The 20,955-nt window shown below is 46.3% G+C and overlaps 1 protein-coding gene across 2 annotated transcripts in view; it reads right to left on the bottom strand.

Annotated features, from left to right (window-relative positions):
• The window catches only part of LOC126470370 (chloride channel protein 2), a 516,483-nt gene that overhangs the window by 360,217 nt on the left and 135,311 nt on the right, over positions 1 to 20,955 (bottom strand). Inside the window, exon 1 of one of the 2 annotated variants that reach the window (XM_050098187.1) lies at positions 528 to 558. The exons of the other annotated variant lie outside the window; for it this stretch is intronic. The gene's annotated coding sequence lies outside the window, so the exon portion shown is untranslated. Of the gene's footprint in view, positions 1 to 527; positions 559 to 20,955 lie in introns of those variants that run through there. 2 annotated transcript variants of the gene reach the window in all.

The following is a 20,955-nucleotide window of genomic DNA, read 5'->3' on the forward strand; positions in this document are numbered from 1 at the left end:
TACCATATCTCATTTTGCCATTGGTAACCGCCATTCTGTTTATAGACCACTTGCTAGATACGACAGACAGCACAGTATTCCAGTTCAGCAATGTGGATGAAATATACAACACGTGACTGTTTTACAAGGCTGTGTTATGGAAAGTATTTTGCGGATTGTTGTGCAAAATGTATGAACAGAACAAAACAAAATTTCGTTATCACCAGCATTATATCTCACACAGGACGAGTGATTTTCTCCAAAGTTTTCAGTTTGTGAAAAAAGAAGTTTAGCAGAGTGCGCAGGTGTGTGAAGTATTACTTGCTTGCTTTAGCAGTAGCTGGGTGAATATTAAACAAGGTATTACACATGTTGTGGTTCGTCACGGAAAATCAATCTCTTGCAAAGGCGATGCTTTAGCACTTCTCTTTGCGCGTGACAGAGTACCGCTTCGGCGGCGGAGTATGGACCGAAAGAGAGGCAAGGGAACACCGGAAGAGTGTCAGCGGTATGCGGCTGTCTCCCTGCGCTGAAAAGCGCGTACTCACCCGCAGTGTGTGCTGGCTCACCTCTGCACGAGAAACCCGGCCTGCAAATGGCCGAAGATGCCGATGCATGTCGTCTATTTAGGGAGCCAGCTTACTTGGCGACGGTATTTTTAGCGCCCGGGAGCCGTCAGTGGGACAAAGAGAAAATGCAAGTTTGTTGACCAAATCGCTGTCACAAATTTACCCCATGCATTAGCGCTGATATTTCGGGCATTACAGTGGTTCTCAGACAAAGGGACTCGCGCGGAAGTTCAACGGACGGTGATATTTACACTCTCTTGTTCCTGCGACGCCTGTGTATTGACAGAGATCGTTTGGCCGAAACGAGAGTGCAACACCGTCACTGGGAAAAAGGACAACGTTACAAAAGTAAGCTTTAACATCCTAAAATCGAGGTCATCACAGACGGACAAAAACTCGGATTACATAAAGATGAGGAATGACATTGGAGTGGCCTAGTTTAAAGGATCACACTAGCGTTTGCCTGATGTAATATAGGAAAATCATGGACAGCTTACATCAGAAAGACAGGAAAAGGGTTGAGAGACAGACAGAGAGAGAGAGAGAGAGAGAGAGAGAGAGAGAAATACGTCACCTCATACGCCTCATGCATTTCGGCTCATTTAATGAGTGTCCTAGATGTCTCACGCATAAATACATTTCTACTACTTCACAAACTGTTGAAACATTGAAACAGATTTTACACGTTCGCCCCAAACTTTTAGCTCAGAAAGAGAGCGAATGTATCCAGCGCAACGGAATTTAGGCCCTGTTAAACAATGTCTGCGAGAAAATGGAGGACACACTACATTGTGCTCATAGATTACGACGAAACGTTTAACACGTTCCGCGCCTGTTTGTACGAAAAGTTTAAATGGGAACAATGATATACACAAGTGTCTGGGCACATATAAGTGGACATTAGTATGAAGTGTGTCCATTCGTCGCCTTTATGACGGCTTCGACTCTACAACAATTTTAATGAGGTATCTGAATGTCTGAGAGGAACGGTAGCCCGTTCTTCCTCAAGAGAAGAAACCAGAGAAGGTAGTGATGTTACTGTTGGCAGCTGGGGTCTGGAGCGAAATCGACCTTATAACTCGTCCCAAAGGTGTTCTGCTGGGCCGAGATCGGGACTCTGAGCAGGCTAGTCTATTTCACGTATATTATTGTCCTCAAACTATTGCCTCGCAAATGCTGATTTATGGCAGAATGCACAAACCGATACAATCGATCATCATCTCCGGACTGTACCTACAACACGCAGTACACTGTCTTAAGGATAATATGATCACATCTTAATTACGAAAAACACCCTCATACCGGAACACCACCCCCTCCGTACTTCATTGTTGGCGCTACACATGGTGGAAGGCAACGTTTTCGAGGCATTAGCCAAACCCAAACCATTTAATCGGATTTCCACAGGGCATAGCGTGATTCATCACTCCAAATGACTCTTTTCCAGCCATCCACAGCTCAGTGGCGTCGCCCTTTATACCACCTCAAGCGTATCTTAGCACTGACTCTAGAAATTTGAGGCTTATGAGAAGCTGCTGGACCATTGCACCCCATTCTTTTTAACAACCTACGAGCAGTCACTGTGCTAAATGGGTTGCTTCCCTCGGCTAATTTCATGCAACATCCGCAACGCTCGACGATCCTTGTCCGACAGTACTTGCCTGGCCCTGGTTTAACTGTGGTTGTTGCGTTTCCATTTCACAATCACATCACCAACAGTTGATCTGGGCAGCTTTAAGAAGGACTGAAATACCCCTGATGTATTTGTTACTCAGGTGACACCCAATGACTAGCCAACGTTCGAAGTCACTGAGCTCACCTGATCCACACATCCTGCTGTTACTGCCTCACTACTGACAACACAGTACTCCCTGCCTCCTTTTATACTGACAGGTCCGCCTTCCGCGACGTCTAGTGGTCTATTCAGCTTTACATGGCGGTATCCGGATACTTTTGATCAGATAGCGTATTCTCTACCATTGTCAAAAGAAGCTTATCGATTCATTTTTTGTACAAACAGCAATTTGTCATTTGCCCAAAGCCTCGTCTTGGTAACTTCATCAATTTGTGAAATATTCAAGGACTCCACGTTACGTGTGTCTCTTTATGTATTGCATCTTTCCTTCCGCTCTCCGTGGAAAAGACATCTCTGCTTCTGCTACAGAACACTGTCGAGATTATTATGTGTATCATTTAGTATCAAAGACAACAAAAACTACAATTTATTTGTTTCTTATTTTATCTGTGTTTGTTCTCTCTGTTTCCTGTACCTTCGGATAGGTTGCAAACTGCCGACACGAATGTTGTAAAGAGTAAACACTGAATTTGTATAGGGACGTTCTATAATTGAGAGTAGTATAAACATTAAGTAATAAAAAAAGTATCGATACTACCTGCATGTCTGGGAACGTGTGTGGGCTTTGAGTCAAGCTGAACAGGGAATGTAAGAATAACCCTTAGAAAACTACATCAAAAAATATTAGTGTGACATAAAAATGTACTCTTTTCGAATGTGCATATCTTTGCACACCTGTGAAAACAAATTCTGTTGCTGGGTAATATTCAACATCGTGTTGTTCCATTCCGTTTATTGTAACATGCATCTCCCTGGTATGTTGTCTCCAAGATAGTAGATATTGCTGCTCAACCTATTCCCACGCATCGACATCATTCAGTGTGTGACAACTGTTCCTGGGAAGACGCATTGCGAGTTTCAAGTCGTACCAAGCACGCTCAGTCTAGTTCGTGTCACCAGATACCACAGGACGTTCCATGCCTTGGATTCCTGCCTCTTGAAGGAAGGTGTTTACAGAGGGGAAGCGATGTGTTCGTGCGGTTTACTCATAAAACAACATTTCGCCGCCAATGTTAACTGTTACATAAACCTGTTCCCATGCTGCACAGCCCTCAAATTACCCTCGACATCGATGACAGGCGTCAAACATCCGTACATGATACCGTCCGAAAACATGACAGACCCACTTCCTGCTGAACTCATGGAACTGCATGCCATCGATGGGCACTAGTATTTGGCCACTTCCACGCTTTTCTAGGACGATCATAAGACGTCAGATAAATTCTGCACACACATCTCTTGATTCTCGTGCAGGTTTAAGAATCAAGACAACGAGAATCAATAATTTTTGAGAACACTACTCGTGAAGAATAGCGGTTACCCTTAGTACTTTAAAATGAACATAAACAGTCTCGACCGCAAGAAATCTTTATTTTTGTGATTATCGGTTTCTGTCAGTTACTGACGTCATACCATGTTGGTAGGCTGTGACCGTGAACGGAGCAAGCGTTACGAACTGCTCAGTCAACTCGGCGGTTGACGTTCGTAGAGTTCATAACACCTGCTCCGTTCACCGCCACTGCCTACCAAAACGGTATGACGTCTGAAGATGGTCAGTAGCTGGCCGAAACCGATAACCACAAAAGTAAAGGCTTCTTGTGGTCGAGACAGTTTATGTTCATTTTAAACGACAACGAGAAGTGATAAACTATCGTTGCCATTTTCGTCACAGGCCCGGTCCGTCTTCGCCTTGTACAGGGTGAGTCACCTAACGTTACCGCTGGATATATTTCGTAAACCACATCAAATACTGACGAATCGATTCCACAGACCGAACGTGAGGAGAGGGGCTAGTGTAATTGGTTAATACAAACCATAAAAAAATGCACGGAAGTATGTTTTTTAACACAAACCTACGTTTTTTTAAAATGGAGCCCCGTTAGTTTTGTTAGCACATCTGAACATATAAACAAATACGTAATCCGTGCCGTTTGTTGCATTGTAAAATGTTAATTACATCCGGAGATATTGTAACCTGAATTTGACGCTTGAGTACCACTCCTCCGCTGTTCGATCGTGTGTATCGGAGAGCACCGAATTACGTAGGGATCCAAAGGGAACGGTGATGGACCTTACGTACAGAAGAGACTGGAACAGCTCATTACGTCCACATGCTAACACCTTTTTATTGGCCGTTTTCACTGACGCACATGTACATTACCATGAGGGGTGAGGTACACGTACACACGTGGTTTCCTTTTTTAATTACGGAGTGGAATAGAGTGTGTCCCGACATGTCTGGCCAATAGATGTTCAATGTGGTGACCATCATTTGCTGCACACAATTGCAATCTCTGGCATAATGAATATCGTACACGCCGCAGTACTTCTGGTGTAATGTCGCCGCAGGCTGCCACAATACGTTGTTTCATATCCTCTGGGGTTGTAGGCACATCACGGCACACATTCTCATTTAACGTACCACACAGAAAGAAGTCCAGAGGTGTAAGATCAGTAGAACGGGCTGGCCAATTTATGCGTCCTCCATGTCCTATGAAACGCCCGTCGAACGTGTACCTCACCCCTCATGGTAATGTACATGTGCGCCAGCGAAAAAGACCAATAAAAAGATGTTAGCATGTGGACGTAATGTGCTGTTCCAGTCTCTTCTGTACCTAAGGTCCATCACCGTTCCCTTTGGATCCCTACGTAATTCGGTGCTCTCCGATACACACGATCGAACAGCGGAGGAGTGGTACTCAAGCGTCAACTTTAGGTTACAATATCTCCGGATGTAATTAACATTTTACAATGCAACAAACGGCACTGATTACGTATTTGTTTATATGTTCAGATGTGCTAACAAAACTAACGGGGTTCCATTTTAAAAAACCGTAGGTTTGTGTTAAAAAACATACCTCCGTGCATTTTTTTATGGTTTGTATTAACCAATTACACTAGCCCCTCTCCTCACGTTCGGTCTGTGGAATCGATTCGTCAGTATTTGATGTGGTTTAAGAAATATATCCAGCGGTAATGTTAGGTGACTCACCCTGTATATATCTGTATTTGTTACGTTGACTTCCAGGAATAAATTTCAGTATTTGAAACTGTCGTTCGTCAGCAAATATAAATATAATAAAATTATTGTCACCTTGGAAAACGGGAGTGTCCCACAGCACACTTACATTAAGATGTAGAAGAAAGAGCAACACATGGTCACCGAAAAAATGGTTCAAATGGCTCTGAGCACTATGCGACTTAACTTCTGAGGTCATCAGTCGCCTAGAACTTAGAACTAATTAAACCTAACTAACCTAAGGACATAACACACATCCATGCCCGAGGCAAGATTCGAACCTGCGACCGTAGCGGTCACGCGGTTCCAGACTGAAGCGCCTAGAACCGCACGGCCACACAGGCCGGCGTCACCGAAAATGTTATAATAACAAGATTTTCGAATGTGGGTAAATGAATTAATAATAATGTATGAGAAGTGTTGTGGATTGGCAAGAGAGCGAACCCACTATGAGAGGAAGCCGAAAGGCACGCGGTTTAGCTCACGCAGGCTAGCGTGAGGTCTGGAACAGGTCAAGGAAATTAGACTAGCAAAAAAGGACGTAGCTGTGGAATACTTAACTTTAATCCATAAATGGTGAACATCTATTTTGACGGTACATGTTTTACAGCATCAATAGTAACTGGTGATGGCGCCTTGCTAGGTCGTAGCAAAAGACGTAGCTGAAGGCTATGCTAAACTGTCGTCTCTGCAAATGAGAGCGTATTTTGTCAGTGAACCATCGCTAGCAAAGTCGGCTGTACAACTGGGGCGAGTGCTAGGAAGTCTCTCTAGACCTGCCGTGTGGCGGCGCTTGGTCTGCAATCACTGATAGTGGCGACACGCGGGTCCGACGTATACTAACGGACCGCGGCCGATTTAAAGGCTACCACCTAGCAAGTGTGGTGTCTGGCGGTGACACCACAGGAAGAAATAGATAGGTGCGTGAAATATGGAAGTTTGGGAGAGTCCAGGGAGCGTGCTCCGATGCCTAAGTGGTAAGGCGACCGCTCGCGATAATCGGGCAATCTGGGTTCGAGTCCCGATTCGACACAAATTTTCGTATGTCTATACCTATTACAGTAAAGTTGAATTTTAGGAATAAATTTCAACAGTTTTGTTCTCAGGGCTGCATGCTTATGATCCTGATTTGACAAAAACTCAGGCCCGGTAAATCATGCAATCTTAATCCCATAGAAAATATGTGGGATTATTTGCAGCAGCTCGTGAAACGTAGCCGTCAATACCCCACAGTTTCGTTGCACTGTGGGGTCTAATGGTGAATGAGTGCCTTCACCTGAAAGAACTTCTTAACTGCCTTCCTGCCGAATCGAGCCCGTCAAGGCCAGAGACGGTGTTACACACTATTAGCGTAATATCTCCTTAGAGTGACTAATATCTTGTGCGGTTTCCTTACAAACTTTTGTAGCATGTGTTATTGTTCTCTCAGGAGGACGAATCCAAATGGTTAAGCAACAAAGACATCATGGCCATACTGAAACCTATACACACCGCTGTTCTTCACGCAGATACTTTGATCGCGTTGTGAAACGTTTGCAGTTCATGTTGGACGCCGACGTGGAATCGTTAGTGGACGTTTTAGGAAGAGCGCTGTGTGCCGTATTGTCGCAATGGGTCCTTACTACACGTCAGAGCATTAAAAAGGAACTACTGTTACACATAAACTGAACTCTTCCGTACTTTCCACAAGTTGTTAGTAGCGACGATGTTAGCACAAGACAATGGGCCACTGTCTTGCGTGCACACTGGGAACGGTGCATGCCGTGCGAAGGCTATTGCTAACACGAAGCAGCGTGCCTCTGTCCGTCATTCACCATTCTCTATGCGAAACAGACACGTTGACAATAATGGTCTACGTCTTAGTGACACAGAAAATTTTTAATTGCACGATTCACAATTTGCGAGGAAAACATTATAAAACTTTAAATAAAAAGTATTTCCTTCAGGGCCGTTAAAGAATATGTCGACCTAAGATACCGGTGTTTGAAGATAATATTGCTAATTAAATGAAACTTATTTGTATTCATTGCTGGGACAACACTTGTGCAGTTGTAGACAGGATGGTCAGAAATAGTCTGAAAAGCCTGTACGGATGTTGCAGAGTAGGTTGTGCTGAGAGATAATTGTTAACAAAAAATTCGACACCTTGCGCTGTTTTCGAGTTCATTAGCATTTAAGTTAGCCAGTCGGGAGGGTTGCACACGCAAATTCAAGCAGTCCGCCAGGGACGAAGTCTCCAAACGTGTGCTTCGTTTGGTTTTCTAAAACCGAACAAGAGAGCGATACAAAAATTGGACATGAGACAATAGTAAGGATGGAACCCGAGCCAAAAGCTGAGCTCTCTCGTGCGCTATCATCTACACTACGAGAGCAACTGACACTAATCTTATCCGTCGTGGCGCTTGAATTTGTGCGCGCAACGGCCTGATTGGTTATGTTCAATGCTAATTAAGTCGGCAACGGCCCAAAGTATCGATATTTTTTAAGAATTATTTCTCAACACAACCTATTATGCAACATCCTTACAAGTTTTCAGACTGTTTCTGATCGCCCTGTAAACAGTGTTAAGTTTATACCGCATGTTACATACATGACAACACACAGTTGGTTAGGCACAAAGAACTGTACGTATGACGAAGTAGTTCACCGGCTAACTGCCGGATGTGAGTGTCCTGTGGACGCAATATTTCGGCAAGCGAACTCGTTGCCATCATCAGGTGCGCTGATGAACATTTCATCAGCTCGATTGATGATGCAACGTGCTCACTTGTCGAAATATTATGTCCATTGGACACTGATATCATACTATTCACCCGTTAACTATCTCGCAATGAAGCACGCCGGGAGAATCTGAAGAATAACAACTATACTTACCTTTGATTTTGAGAATTCTGTATCATGTGAAGCAGTCGTGTGTCGCAATCAGAGTACCTAAGCGTGGTGGCATGGAATCAAAGAAGTCCTGGATATAGGCAGCTTGTACTAGAGCCCAAAAAGCACTAAAGGGGGCCGCTGACGGACTGGGAGGAACATTTTACGCGATCAATCACATTAATAGTGTTTGATGGGTGAAATATCAGGCGAACGTGAAAAATAGGGATACAGTGGTACCAATCCTTCTTTGAGGAAGGCTTGTACTTTCTTCGCCTCCTGTGACTGGGCATCTTGCTGCTGAAATACGGCAATGTGGGTTACCTGAAGAAGGTACAGTACGTTGTGTGAAAAACCTCGCTGAAGTAGCAGGTATTGTTCAGATAGGCTCAATACGCAGAGGTCGAGATCGCATTTTGTATCTAATCACGATCCAAACAGTCACTCTAAGCGTCTCTTAACGGCTTTACTGAACAATCCACGCTGCCAATTTTCGGACAACACTGTAGAATCTAGCACATATGCAATCGTCATTATAGGGCAGTATGAAACACTATGTTACAGATTTCCAATTAGTACGCCACTGATGTCATTATGGATCCACAGCCTTCTGAGAAGCTTGTGGTTTCTTGACTTTTTGCAGTCAGAGCCAACATAACGCCATAAGTGACACCAGTCCTACCCTTCTCAGATGCGTCGATTCGTCGTCACGATGTGTGTGTGTGTTTGGAGCTTACGGGCGCCCAACACCGAGGTCATCAGCGTCCTTACGGATATTAAAACAAACGAATATGGAGAATATGACTAAAACTGTTGTTGCACAGTAAAGAGGAAGCGCGTAAAATGAAAAACATTCACGCACTCCCACCTTACTCGGATTCACTCACACAGTCACTCATCTCACACGCCTTAAGACAACGGACAAAGGGTGAACGGTGCTATACATTGGGTTAAAACGTAAGTGAAACGAGAGAAGAACTAAAAGAAAGACACAAGGAAATATGACTGGCTGACCACTTATAAAAAACGTGGGTGAACCAGTCACTCCGTTAGCACATTAACATCGACTCCCGAAAATTTGCGGAAACAAGTTGGACAGATCACAAAATCTTAAAACTCTAATCACATTTGTTTTAGTGCCATTTAAAATAGAAAGCAAGTCTGCCGGCAAATCCGCCGCTGCCCTCTGGTCTGAAAATAAAACACAGTCTAGTAAAAAGTGGCGCACAGTGATCTGTGCATCACAATCACCAAACAGTGGAGGGTCATCACGCCGGAGCAAGAAGCCATGCATCATAGAGCTGCAGCATATGCGGAGACGAGTAAGGAGGACCTCATCCCGTCGACGTGGCTGGAAGGAGGTACGCCACGGCCGCGAGTGGGCTTTACGAGACGGAGCTTATTGTCCGTCACTTCCAGCCACTCATCCTCCCATCGATGCAAGACTCTGTACCTCAACAGCGAGGCTACAGCATGCATGGTGATGGCGCACTGAAACAACTGAAGATCATGGCACGCCTCCTTGGCTGTTAGATCCGTCCTTTCATTCCCCGCAATACCCATGTGTCACAGTACTCAGCAGAAGGTCATTTCCTTCCCCTGCCGTTGTAGTTGGAGGAAGGCGTCCTGGATATTCTGGACTACTTTATCTGCTACATACAGACGTTGTAGAGAATGAATTGCACTCAGAGAATCGGAACAGAGGAGGAATTTGGCAGTTGAAGAACGTGCCCGCAAAATCGCATATAATTCCACGTCGAAAACAGTAAAGTCTCGAGGCAGTCAGCCTTGAGGACATGATCAGGGTAAACAACAAAGCAACCAACGGAATCCCCCTGTTTCGACCCATCAGTAAAGATTGCTGTAGCATTGTGATGTTCAGTCAAAATTGCAGAAAATAAAGTGTCAAAACGTATGCAGGAGTGAAATTTCTCCTGTATTGCATTAAATCTAAAATCACCCTGGGCCTTTTGCAGTAACCATGGTGGCAGGCAATTAAAACCTTGGATTTGGGGCTGTACGTGGTCCTCACCAAGTGACTCCAGCACATGTCGCACGCAGATCCCAAATGGCAGTGTTGCTAGTGGACGATTGGCGAAAAGGCGTTCCAGAGGTGGACGAGCAACAGCATGGTATGCAGGTGAAGTCGGAGCAGAGAGGAATTTACATGTTTGATGCACCACAAGGAGCTGCCGCCAAATGGTTAGTGGTAATTCTCCAGCCTCAGCACTGAGACCGGGTATGGGACTGGTCCAGTAAGCACCTGTGGCTAGCCTAACCCCCTCATGGTGGATAGCGTCAGTCTTCGGGTAAGGCAGCCTCACTGACCACGAAAGCGCCACTAATGTAGTTGTGCGGGAATACTGTGTCTCCAAGTAGAGTCATACGCCGCCGGCCGTGGTGGCCGAGCGGTTCTAGGCGCTACAGTCTGGAACCGCGCTACCGCTACGGTAGCAGGTTCGAATCGTGCCTCGGGCATGGATGTGTGTGATGCCCTTAGGTTAGTTAAGTTTAAGTAGTTCTTAGTTCTAGGGGACTGGTGACCTTAGAAGTTAAGTCCTATAGTGCTCAGAGCCATTTGAACCAGAGTCATACGTCTTATTGATATCAAAGAACATGCCATCACAGTGATGTTTACGTAGGAAACACTGCTAAACAACCGCCTCTAGCAGGGTCAAGCGCGGCCTAAGGCGCCTTGTCATGGTCCGTGCGGCTCCCCCCCCCCCCCGTCGCAGGTTCGAGTCCTTCCTCGGGCATGGGTGTGTGTGTTGTCCATAGCGTAAGTTAGTTTAAGTTAGATTAAGTAGTGCGCAGGCTTAGGGACCGATGACCTAAATAGTTTGGTCCCATAAGACCTTACCACAAATTTCCAAATTTTCAGGGTCAAGTTGTCGATAGTGGACTGAAATCTCTGGAATCCGCACTGAGAACGGCTTATAAAGAATTGCCTGGTCTCTAACAACCAGACCAAACGACAGTTAACCATTCGTTTCAGGGTCTTTCCTACACAGCTCGTTAAGGCGATACTCCGGTAACTATCGGGACATATGCGGTCCTTTCCTGGTTTGAGGAGAGTTATCAAAATTGCCTCTGTCCACGAGTTGAGGAAGTGACCTGTCTGCCATATCAAATTAAAACATTCGAGGAGGATTTCCTTTGATACTGCTGGCTAATGTCGAAGCATGCAGTACCGGATTTTGTCGTGGTAGGGTGCAGTGTCACGGGTCTCAGAGAGGGCCAATTCCAGCTCCCACACGGAGAAACAGGAGTTATAGGACTCAGAACTGCTGGACTTGAAGTCCAACTCGCCCCTTTCTACAATCGCACAGCAGCGGCGAAACGCTAGATCCTGGCTGGAACTGGCAACAGTTTTTGCAAAATGGTCTACCAGCAACTGAGCAATGTCTCTCGACGTTGTTTGGAGACACCCCTGTTTCAGCACTGCTGCTATTGGTAAGCGAAATTCTTTACCAGAAATCCTCCAGATGGTTTCCCATACTTTCGTAGAACAAGTGTAACGGATGATAAGAGTCCAGGAACGCTTGCTATGACCTTTTATTGCTCTCCTTAGTTACATGTCGAGCCTTGGCTCTCGTAACTCGAAAAGCTATGAGGTTGTCTGGTATTGGGCGGCATTTAAATAGTCCAAGAGCTGCACGCCTGTCCTAAAATGCTTAATAGCACTCACCTGTTCACCGAGATACAGGTCACCTCCTAAGATGACCTGAGGACTTTGGGATGGATAAGTCAGCGCCATGATGGACCACTTTTTTGATGTAGTCCACCCATTCCTGCCATTCCTGGACGCTGTCACGGTGTTCAAACACAGCCAGCTGGCTGAACAGCGTCCAGTTAGCCTTGTTGACCATCCAGTTCAGATTTTGGTGGCTTCTCTTCAGGGAATGCTCCATCCAGTTGGGGAATGCGGAGTGTAAAGTGGTCACTAGAATGAAGGTCGTCAGTGAACTCCCATTGAACAGCGTCTGCGAGGGCTAAAGCAGAAAGAGAGGTCGATGGCTGAGAATGACCCAATAGCAGTACAGAAATTACTGTGAGTATCTGTGTTGAAGATTCACAGTTTGTGAGACATCATAAGGCTTTCCAAAACCTGACCACGAGGACAAGTAGAGGTCGAACTCCACAAGACATGATGGGCATTGCAGTCTCTTAGCAGGAAAAATGGTCATGGGAGTTGTTGCACAAGATTTATCAGAGCCTCAGAGTCTATTGCATCTTGCAGAAGTACAGATAGCGAGCAAATAGTGATCCTCCAACACACATGAATTTCAACAGCAACTGCTTCCAGGTTAGTTGCCAGGGGGAGAGCAGAGGAGTGATGTGCCTTATTGACATACACAGCAACCCTTCCCTTGTCCCTGTCCCAGTCAGGTCATTATTTTGATGAGGGTATATCCCCATAGCACAGAGGCATCAGTGGCTTTAAAAGGTGTTTCTTGTAAACACAGGTACAGGGTGTGTTCCTTTGCTACAGTTCCTCCACATGTGTCCTGTAACCATTAATGTTCCACTGTATTATGGGAGCCACCTATCAAAGGGCTTGCACTTTCACCCTGTCATTCGCCAGGGAGGAAAGTTCATAGTGGATGGGGGCTCAGTCTTGTGGTGTGAAGATTGCTCCAGTCCGACATCCAGGTCCATTATCAGAAGAGTCAAGAGACACGTCAGAGAGGATGACGTCGACTCTGTCGGACTGTTTACTTCTTGACTCCATCAGTATTGGACGCTTGGCTTTGGATTTTATGCCCTGGGTAGTCTTCGGAGCCAGGACCATGGCAGTGGTAGTGGCAGCGCTGGATGGTGGACTAGACTGATCTTTGGAGGAGTAGGGAGCTCCACAACGTTAGCAACCACAGACTTGTCTGATGGTGTGGGGGGAAGTGCAGGCTGAGAAGTAACTAGAGTAGCACAAGTACACTGACAAACGCAGGTACTTGTGCTAAGACTTGCAACCTCCGTTTGTGTAGCAGCATCGGTTTTCTGTACTGACTGTTCAACAATTGAAGCAAAGGAGGTAATGAATGACGAGTGTTGCATGGTCTTATAAATCTTTTTGGCCTCATCATAGCGGATCCATCTTGTGGATTTGATCTCCTGTATCTTCTATTCTTCAAGGAAGATTCAGCAGTCCCTACTCCAGACAGGGTGAGCCCCAGAGTAATTCACACAATTTGGAGGGGATGAGCATCCGTCTCCTTCATGAGCAACAATACCACATTTGCCACAAGTGACTTATTCCTTATGCCCAAGAGAGATGTACGCAAAGCACTGGTATTTAAAAAAGGGCATTGCGGCGGGGACATTGGATCACAGGGTTTAGCGAAGGAAATCCACCTTAACTCGTTCTGGGAGTTTATTGCTATTCAACACGAGTATGAACAACTCGAACTGAATCAAATCATCTTCCACCCTTTTCATAATATTCTGCACATCTACAATGCATTCTTGGGCCCATTCAGCTTTCAGATCTTTTTTGGAGACGCCCACCAGTTTACTGCATGTCACAGCACCTTTACTGTAGTTTAATGTGGTGTAGAGCCCAGTCTCAACGGCATATTCCCCAAATGTTTTGGCCTTCTGCAGGTTTGTCATTCGTTGTCAAATTGATGTTTCCACCAACAGTGTCCCATATCGTAACCGTTTAACATATATTAAAGTACCTGTAATCCCCTCTAAACCCTTTTGAATCCAAGGAGGTGACACATTTTCAAAATTTCCCTCTTTCCTTTCAACCAATAAAAATACAATCTGACCAGCAGCATGCATTCTGTTACTAAAGACGCTAGAATTCTTAAATATCCCTGAGTATGGACGACTGGCTGCACGAGCCCTCTTATTTGATTGGTACTACCAGCGACCCATCCATTCCACAGGGAGCGGGAAGAGAAAACTTCGAAAGATCCATCTCGATCCCAGGAGCAGCTAGGGACATAACAGTCCACATAGACAGAGCCCTGTGCCTTGGTAATTCTTATACAACTTGCCCAGAGGTTGCTCGCTAACGACAGCCACGCATCTCATCGGCGCGCAGCACATCGTGAGACTGAGGGGTTCTTTATAGAGGTTTTCACTATCCTCGCGATCCGGGCGGTCAAGCCAAGATCCCCGTTCCCTGTCAGATACAACATTCCACTGCTGCACCGTACAGGGGTCAGTGAAGCATGCCCAGGACTTACGATGACGCGGGACCGGCGGCGCTTACCACTCTCTAGCTCAGAAACCCCAGGTTTGCCAAGCCTGTACTCAGCAAATGTATGCTGAGCCCCGGAGGGCCCGTCGCCACGAAGAGGTCCAGGCCCATCACAACGTTTTGGAGTAAAGCAAACACTGGACGCTAGAGTACGATCCGTTATTACCGTGTGGACAAGATGGCAGTCACCCTGTGCTATGGTCATACTGCTCGTTTCTGCATCTGATGTGCTCTGGATCCACACGCATCACTGCTGTAGCAGCGTGCTGTTCACAGGACGAATTATCATGGTATAAGAAAACCATTTCTCTAAAAGCAACATTATGCCCTACACTAACTCACTCGCCTGCTAATATACTAGAGCGCTAAACTTAAGGACGAAAATGACTTCCGCATGATGTGTCACTGACAAGCAACATAGTTCGATGAAACTTGAATCATACGTAGAAAGAACTGCTATGGTATAGTACAGAAGATAACTGTAAGAAACGCGCAATGAGACGAACATAAAAGACACTTTTATTCAAAGTCAATAATTACAGTGGAGTCGCCGCGATTTATGATGGTCCCCTCAACATTACAAAAAGGATACATGGTTCTTAATAGGTTTTATGATCACCGCGGACAGCAATGTATGCGCTGCAACGCGCTCACATGGTGGCCACAAGGTTAGTACGGAGTTCGTGTGGTTGGGCTTCCCATTCCTCCACAATAAAGTTGACGACTGTCGGTGGTCGTTGGTGCACGTGGACGTACTACGATGCGCCTCACCAAAGCATCTCACAGGTGCTCGATGCGATTTAAGTCCAGGGAACTGGCAAGGTAATCGATTCACAGAATATTCTCTCCTTACAAGAACTTCTCCTCCGCTTCAATGCGGTCATGCATTGTCATACGTAAAAATGAAGTCAGGGCCAAATGTATCCCTGAAAAGGAGAACATGGAGAAGGAGTACAGTGTCGCCATGACGTTGACCGGTAAGTATACCGTTTTCAAAGGTTGGAGGTCAGTACATCCATTCAGAATTATGTCTAGCTACACCTCAACACCTGGACTACCAAAACGATTATGTTCGACAATATTTATTCCTTGTTGCCTTACACGTTGGCACCTGTCACCATATCAGTGTACCTGCAGAATCACTACTCAGACTCAGTCTGCTCCCATCTGAGAAGAGCAGGTGGCCCCACTCGTCGTTGTTCCAGTCCTTGTGCTCTTGGCACCATCGCAAACTGTGCCGTCGACGTGCAGGTGTCAACGGAACACCATGCGCTGGTCATCGGGCAAAGTCACCGTGCCACAGTGGAGTGTGAGATTGCGTGGCTTGCATTTCTCTTAATTTTGGTTGCAATTACATCCAGTGTTTGACGTGGATCCCTTCTTGCCTGTTGCACAATGTAGCGGTCATCTGCTGCTGTAATTGACCGTGGGGACCCCCTCTTCTCCTACGGGCAGCAGTTCCTATGGTTTAAAATGCACCCCAAGCACGTGAAACAATGTTGTGAGCAACACCGAACTCTTGGACTGCATTCGTCACATTTCTTCCCTTCTCTACTTTCCCGATGACCCTTCCCCCCGTGTGTAGTCATCCAAACGTTGTCTCCGACAATATTGCAATGAAGAACTCTACCGGAGTGCACTCTAACTGCTCGCCGATTGACACACACACACACACACACACACACACACACACACACGCGCGCATACAGAGTCTTTTCCAAATCCTTCAACAGCCTCGTATTGCAGAGCCAGCCCCATTTGGTGCTACAGTCACGCTCACCTCACGCCACGTGACGTCCAACTTTCTGTGTACGACTGGGAGACCTCTGGCAACATGCCCCCGCACCTTTATTCATTTCCACAAAGTAGTTAACGCGTTATGTTACCTTATCTATCTCGTCCTCAATTTTTGCAGAGCAGTATATTCCCGTTGATGTCGACGAAGCATAGTGCTGCTTGCTTTTTCGTATTCACTTCACATAGCGGCTCTTCTGTGAATGAATTTGACATAATCATCTTTTCAGTCACACAAGAGAAATGGCTGCTGAGCTTCGGTGTACGCCATCTCTTCGTATTTATTATCATTTTGTGGTACAGTGCTCTACACAACCTCACCGTTTGCATTCATTCGGCAAATATTGCTGGTTGTTATTTTGACTATGAGTGCTGTAGTTTTTGCCTTGCTGTGTTTTATTTTTGTGACATAATCTACTTTTCTCCACTATTACTGTAAGTGTGCTAGCTGAAAGGTTAATGACGGGAAGCTTTTGTCTGATTTGTGCTGGGCGTGGCATAAATAACACTGTTGGTTACAGAGGCCGCCCCCACTAGAAACCAGAACAAGAAATTACGTACGTGAAGTGTTTTTATACATTTCTGCGATCTCAGTGAGACACTGTAGAAGCTTTATGACTTATCGCAGGCACAATGGCAGCGGTTTTTACTGCGACATTACATGTACTCTATTGATAAAATAAAGCGTCTCAACACAAATGTGTAGTGCCACATTTTTCATTTAGGACGCACTGAATAGTGTTGCTTTATAATCACATAATTCTAAGTACCGCTGTCAGTTGCTAACGGTGTTTTTGCTTCACTTAGCATGCAGACAAAAGATCACTGGTCACGCCACAGCGAACTGTAAACTCTGTGGTTTGACACCAATGCTGTGACGGCTGAGCGTACACCAAACGGACGACGTGGTTATCTAATATGAAATATGATTGTACTGGCAGTTTAGTGGCTCTTAAAAAGATAACTGGCATGGTTCAAACGGTTCTGAGCACTATGCGACTTAACTTCTGAGGTCATCAGTCGCCTAGAACTTAGAACTAATTAAACCTAACTAACCTAAGGACATCACACACATCCATGCCCGAGGCAGGATTCGAACCTGCGACTGTAGCGGTCACGCGGTTCCAGACTGAAGCGTCTAAACCGCGCGGCCACACCGGCCGGTCTAACTGGCATTGTATTTTGAACATTGTACAGTTAACACTGGGGCCTCCGACAACTACCGCATCTGTCAAATACACTATGTGATCAAAAGTATCCCGACACCCCCAGAGCCGGCCGCGGTGGCCATGCGGTTCTAGGCGCTTCAGTCTGGAACCGCGCGACTGCCACGGCCGTAGGTTCGAATCCTGCTTCGGGCATGGATGGGTGTGATGTCCTTAGGTTAGTTAGGTTTAAGTAGTTCTAAGTTCTAGGGGACTGATGACGTGAGATGTTAAGTCCCATAGTGCTCAGAGCCATTTGAACCATTTGAACACCCCCAAAAACATACGTCTTTCATATTAGGTGCATTGTGCTGCCACCTACTGCCAGGTACTCCATATCAGCGACCTCAGTAGTCATAAGATCTCCTCCGAGAGCAGAATGGGGCGCTCCGCGGAACTCAAGGACTTCGAACGTGGTCAGGTAGTTTGGTGTCACTTGTGTCGTACGTGTGTACGCGTGATTTCCACACTCCTAAACATCCCTAGGTCCACTGTTTCCGATGTGATACCGAAGTGGAAACGTGAAGGGACACGTAGAGCACAAAAGCGTACAGGCCGACCTCGTCTGTTGACTGGCAGAAATTGCCGACAGTTGAAGAGGGTCGGCCGCTGTGGCCGAGCGGCTCTAGGCGCTTCAGTCCGGAACCACGCAGCTGCTACGGTCGCAGGCTCCAATCCTGCCTCGGGCATGGATGTGTGTGATGTCCTTAGGTTAGTTAGGTTTAAGCAGTGCTAAGTCTAGGGGACTGATAACCTCAGATGTTAAGTCCCATAGTGTTTAGAGCCATTTGAACCATTTGAAGAGGGTCGTAATGTGTAATAGGCAGACATCTGTCGAGACAATCACACAAAAATTCCAAACTGCATCGGGATCAACTGCAAATACTATGACAGTTAGGTGGAAGGTGAGAAAACAGATTTCGAGGTCTAGCGGCTGCTCATAAGCTACACATCACGCCGGTAAATGCCAAACGACGCCTCCCTTGGTGTAAAGAGAGTAAACATTGGACGATTGAACAGTGGAAAAACGTTGTGTGGTGTGACAAATCACGGTTCACAATGTGGCGATCCGATGCAGGGTGTGGGTACGGCGAATGCCAGGGTGAACGTCATCTGCCAGCGTGTGTAGTGCAAACAGTACAATCCGGAGGCGGTGGTGTTATGATGTGGCCATGTTTTTCATGGGAGGGGCTGCACCCCTTGCTGTTTTGCGTGGCACTATTACAGGACAGCCCTACACCGATGTTTTAAGCACCTTCTTGCTTCCCAGTGTTGAAGAGTAATTCGGGGATGGCGATTTATCTTTCAACACGATCGAGCACCTGTTCATCATGCACGGCTTGTGGCTGAGAGTAATGGACTGGCCTGCACAGAGTCCTATAGAACACTTTTGGGATGTTTTGGAAAGCTAACTTCGTGCGATGCCACACCGACCGACATCGATACCTCTCCTCAGTGCAGCACTCCGCGAAGAATGGGCTGCCATTCCCCAAGAAACTTTCCAGCACCTGACTGAACGTATGCCTGCGAGAGTGAAAGCTGTGATCAAGACTGAGGGTGGGCCAACACCATATTGAATTCCAATATTACCGATGGAGGGCGCCACGAACTTGTAAGTCATTTTCAGTCAGGTGACCGGATACTTTGATCACATAGTGTATCTGTGAGTCCTATGTCCGTAGCGGAGTATTTTGTAGCACATTGATTTAGTTCACATATCGACAGTATCATGACGCGACTATAGATATCGTGAACTATCTTCACCTCGTCAGTCTTGTGTGCGTCTAGATATCTATGTTAATTACATATCGTAGATCTCATGGAGCTGATATGACGACGTTCGCTGTCATATGGGCATGTGCGTTGTCATGACATACGCTGATGAGCCAAAACATTAGGACCACCTACTTCAAAATGGTTCAAATGGCTCCGAGCACTATGGAACTCAACTGCTGTGGTCATAAGTCCCCTAGAACTTAGAACTACTTAAACCTAACTAACCTAAGGACATCACACACATCCATGCCCGAGGCAGGATTCGAACCTGCGACGTAGCGGTCGTGCGGTTCCAGACTGTAGCGCCTTTAACCGCTCGGCCACTCCGGCCGGCACCACCTACTTAAAAGCGTGTTGGTCCACCTGTGTACCATGGATTCGACAAGTACTTGATAGGTTTCCAAAGGTTCGTGGCACAAGACGCCTACGCACAGGTTACACAATTCCCATAATTTATGGGCGGTTGGTTTTTGGGCGCGGAGCTGGTGACCGATAATGTCCCAGTTGGGTTTCATCGGATTTAGATAAGATGAATTTGATGGCCAAGACATTAACATCAGTTCATTATCATGATCCTCAAACCATTGCAGCACTATTCTGGCTTTGTGACACAGACAGTTATCCTAATGGAAAGTTCCATCACTGGTGAGGAAGACATCAAGCATAAGGGAGCACAGGGGTGCCCAATAATGTTCACGTAGTCCGCAGCTGTCATGGTTCCTTCGATTACTTCGACATGTCCCATGGAAGCCTAGGTGAAGGTCCCCATTAACATAATACTGCTCCCACCGGCCTGTATCCGTTGCTCGCTGCATGTTTGGACCAGCCGTTTGCCAGGATAACAGCATATTTCAACACGACCAGCGACCTAGTTTAACAATAAACGGGATTCATCCAACCAGGTGACACGATTCCATTGATCCGCGGTCGAATCTCGATGTTCACATGCCCACTGTAATCGTAACTGACGATGTTGTTGGGTCAACATGGCAAGACGTAAGGGTTCACTGTAGCGAAACACAAAATTCAAGACTGTGTACTGAACGGTGTGCTCCAAAACACTTGTGCCTGCGCCAGCACTGTACTCTGTCGGCAGATCTGCCACAGATCGCGGCCTATCTTGCGTTAGAGAGCTGACAAGACTCCGATCTCTCTGTTCTGTGATGAGGTATGGACGTCCCAACTTCTTGTCGCCAACTCGTGATTTCAGCATTCTTCAACCACTTTCTATGGATGCTCACGACAGCAGGACGCGAACAACCGACCAGTTTCACCGTTTCCGAGATGCTCGCTCACAGGCACTGGGCTACAATAATATGGCTTTTGTCAAATTCGCTTAAGCTGGAAGATTTTCGCATTTGCGCCACTTTTCATCGCTAAAATGATTCTCCATTCGTCTCTGCTCCGCTCATATACTTTTCTTACCGCGTCACGTGCCCTCAGTGTCACCCGGCAGCACACAACCACACGGTGGGCGGTGGTTCAAATGGTTCAAATGGCTCTGAGCACTATGGAACTTAACAGCTGAGGTTATCAGTCCCCTAGAACTTAGAACTACTTAAACCTAACTAACCTAAGGACATCACACACATCCATACCCAAGGCAGGATTCGAACCTGCGACCGTAGCAGTCGCGCGGTTCCGGACTGAAGCGCCTAGAACCGCTCGGCCACCGCGGC

The sequence above is a fragment of the Schistocerca serialis genome, chromosome 3 (assembly GCF_023864345.2).
Source record: "Schistocerca serialis cubense isolate TAMUIC-IGC-003099 chromosome 3, iqSchSeri2.2, whole genome shotgun sequence".
NCBI lineage: Eukaryota > Metazoa > Arthropoda > Insecta > Orthoptera > Acrididae > Schistocerca > Schistocerca serialis.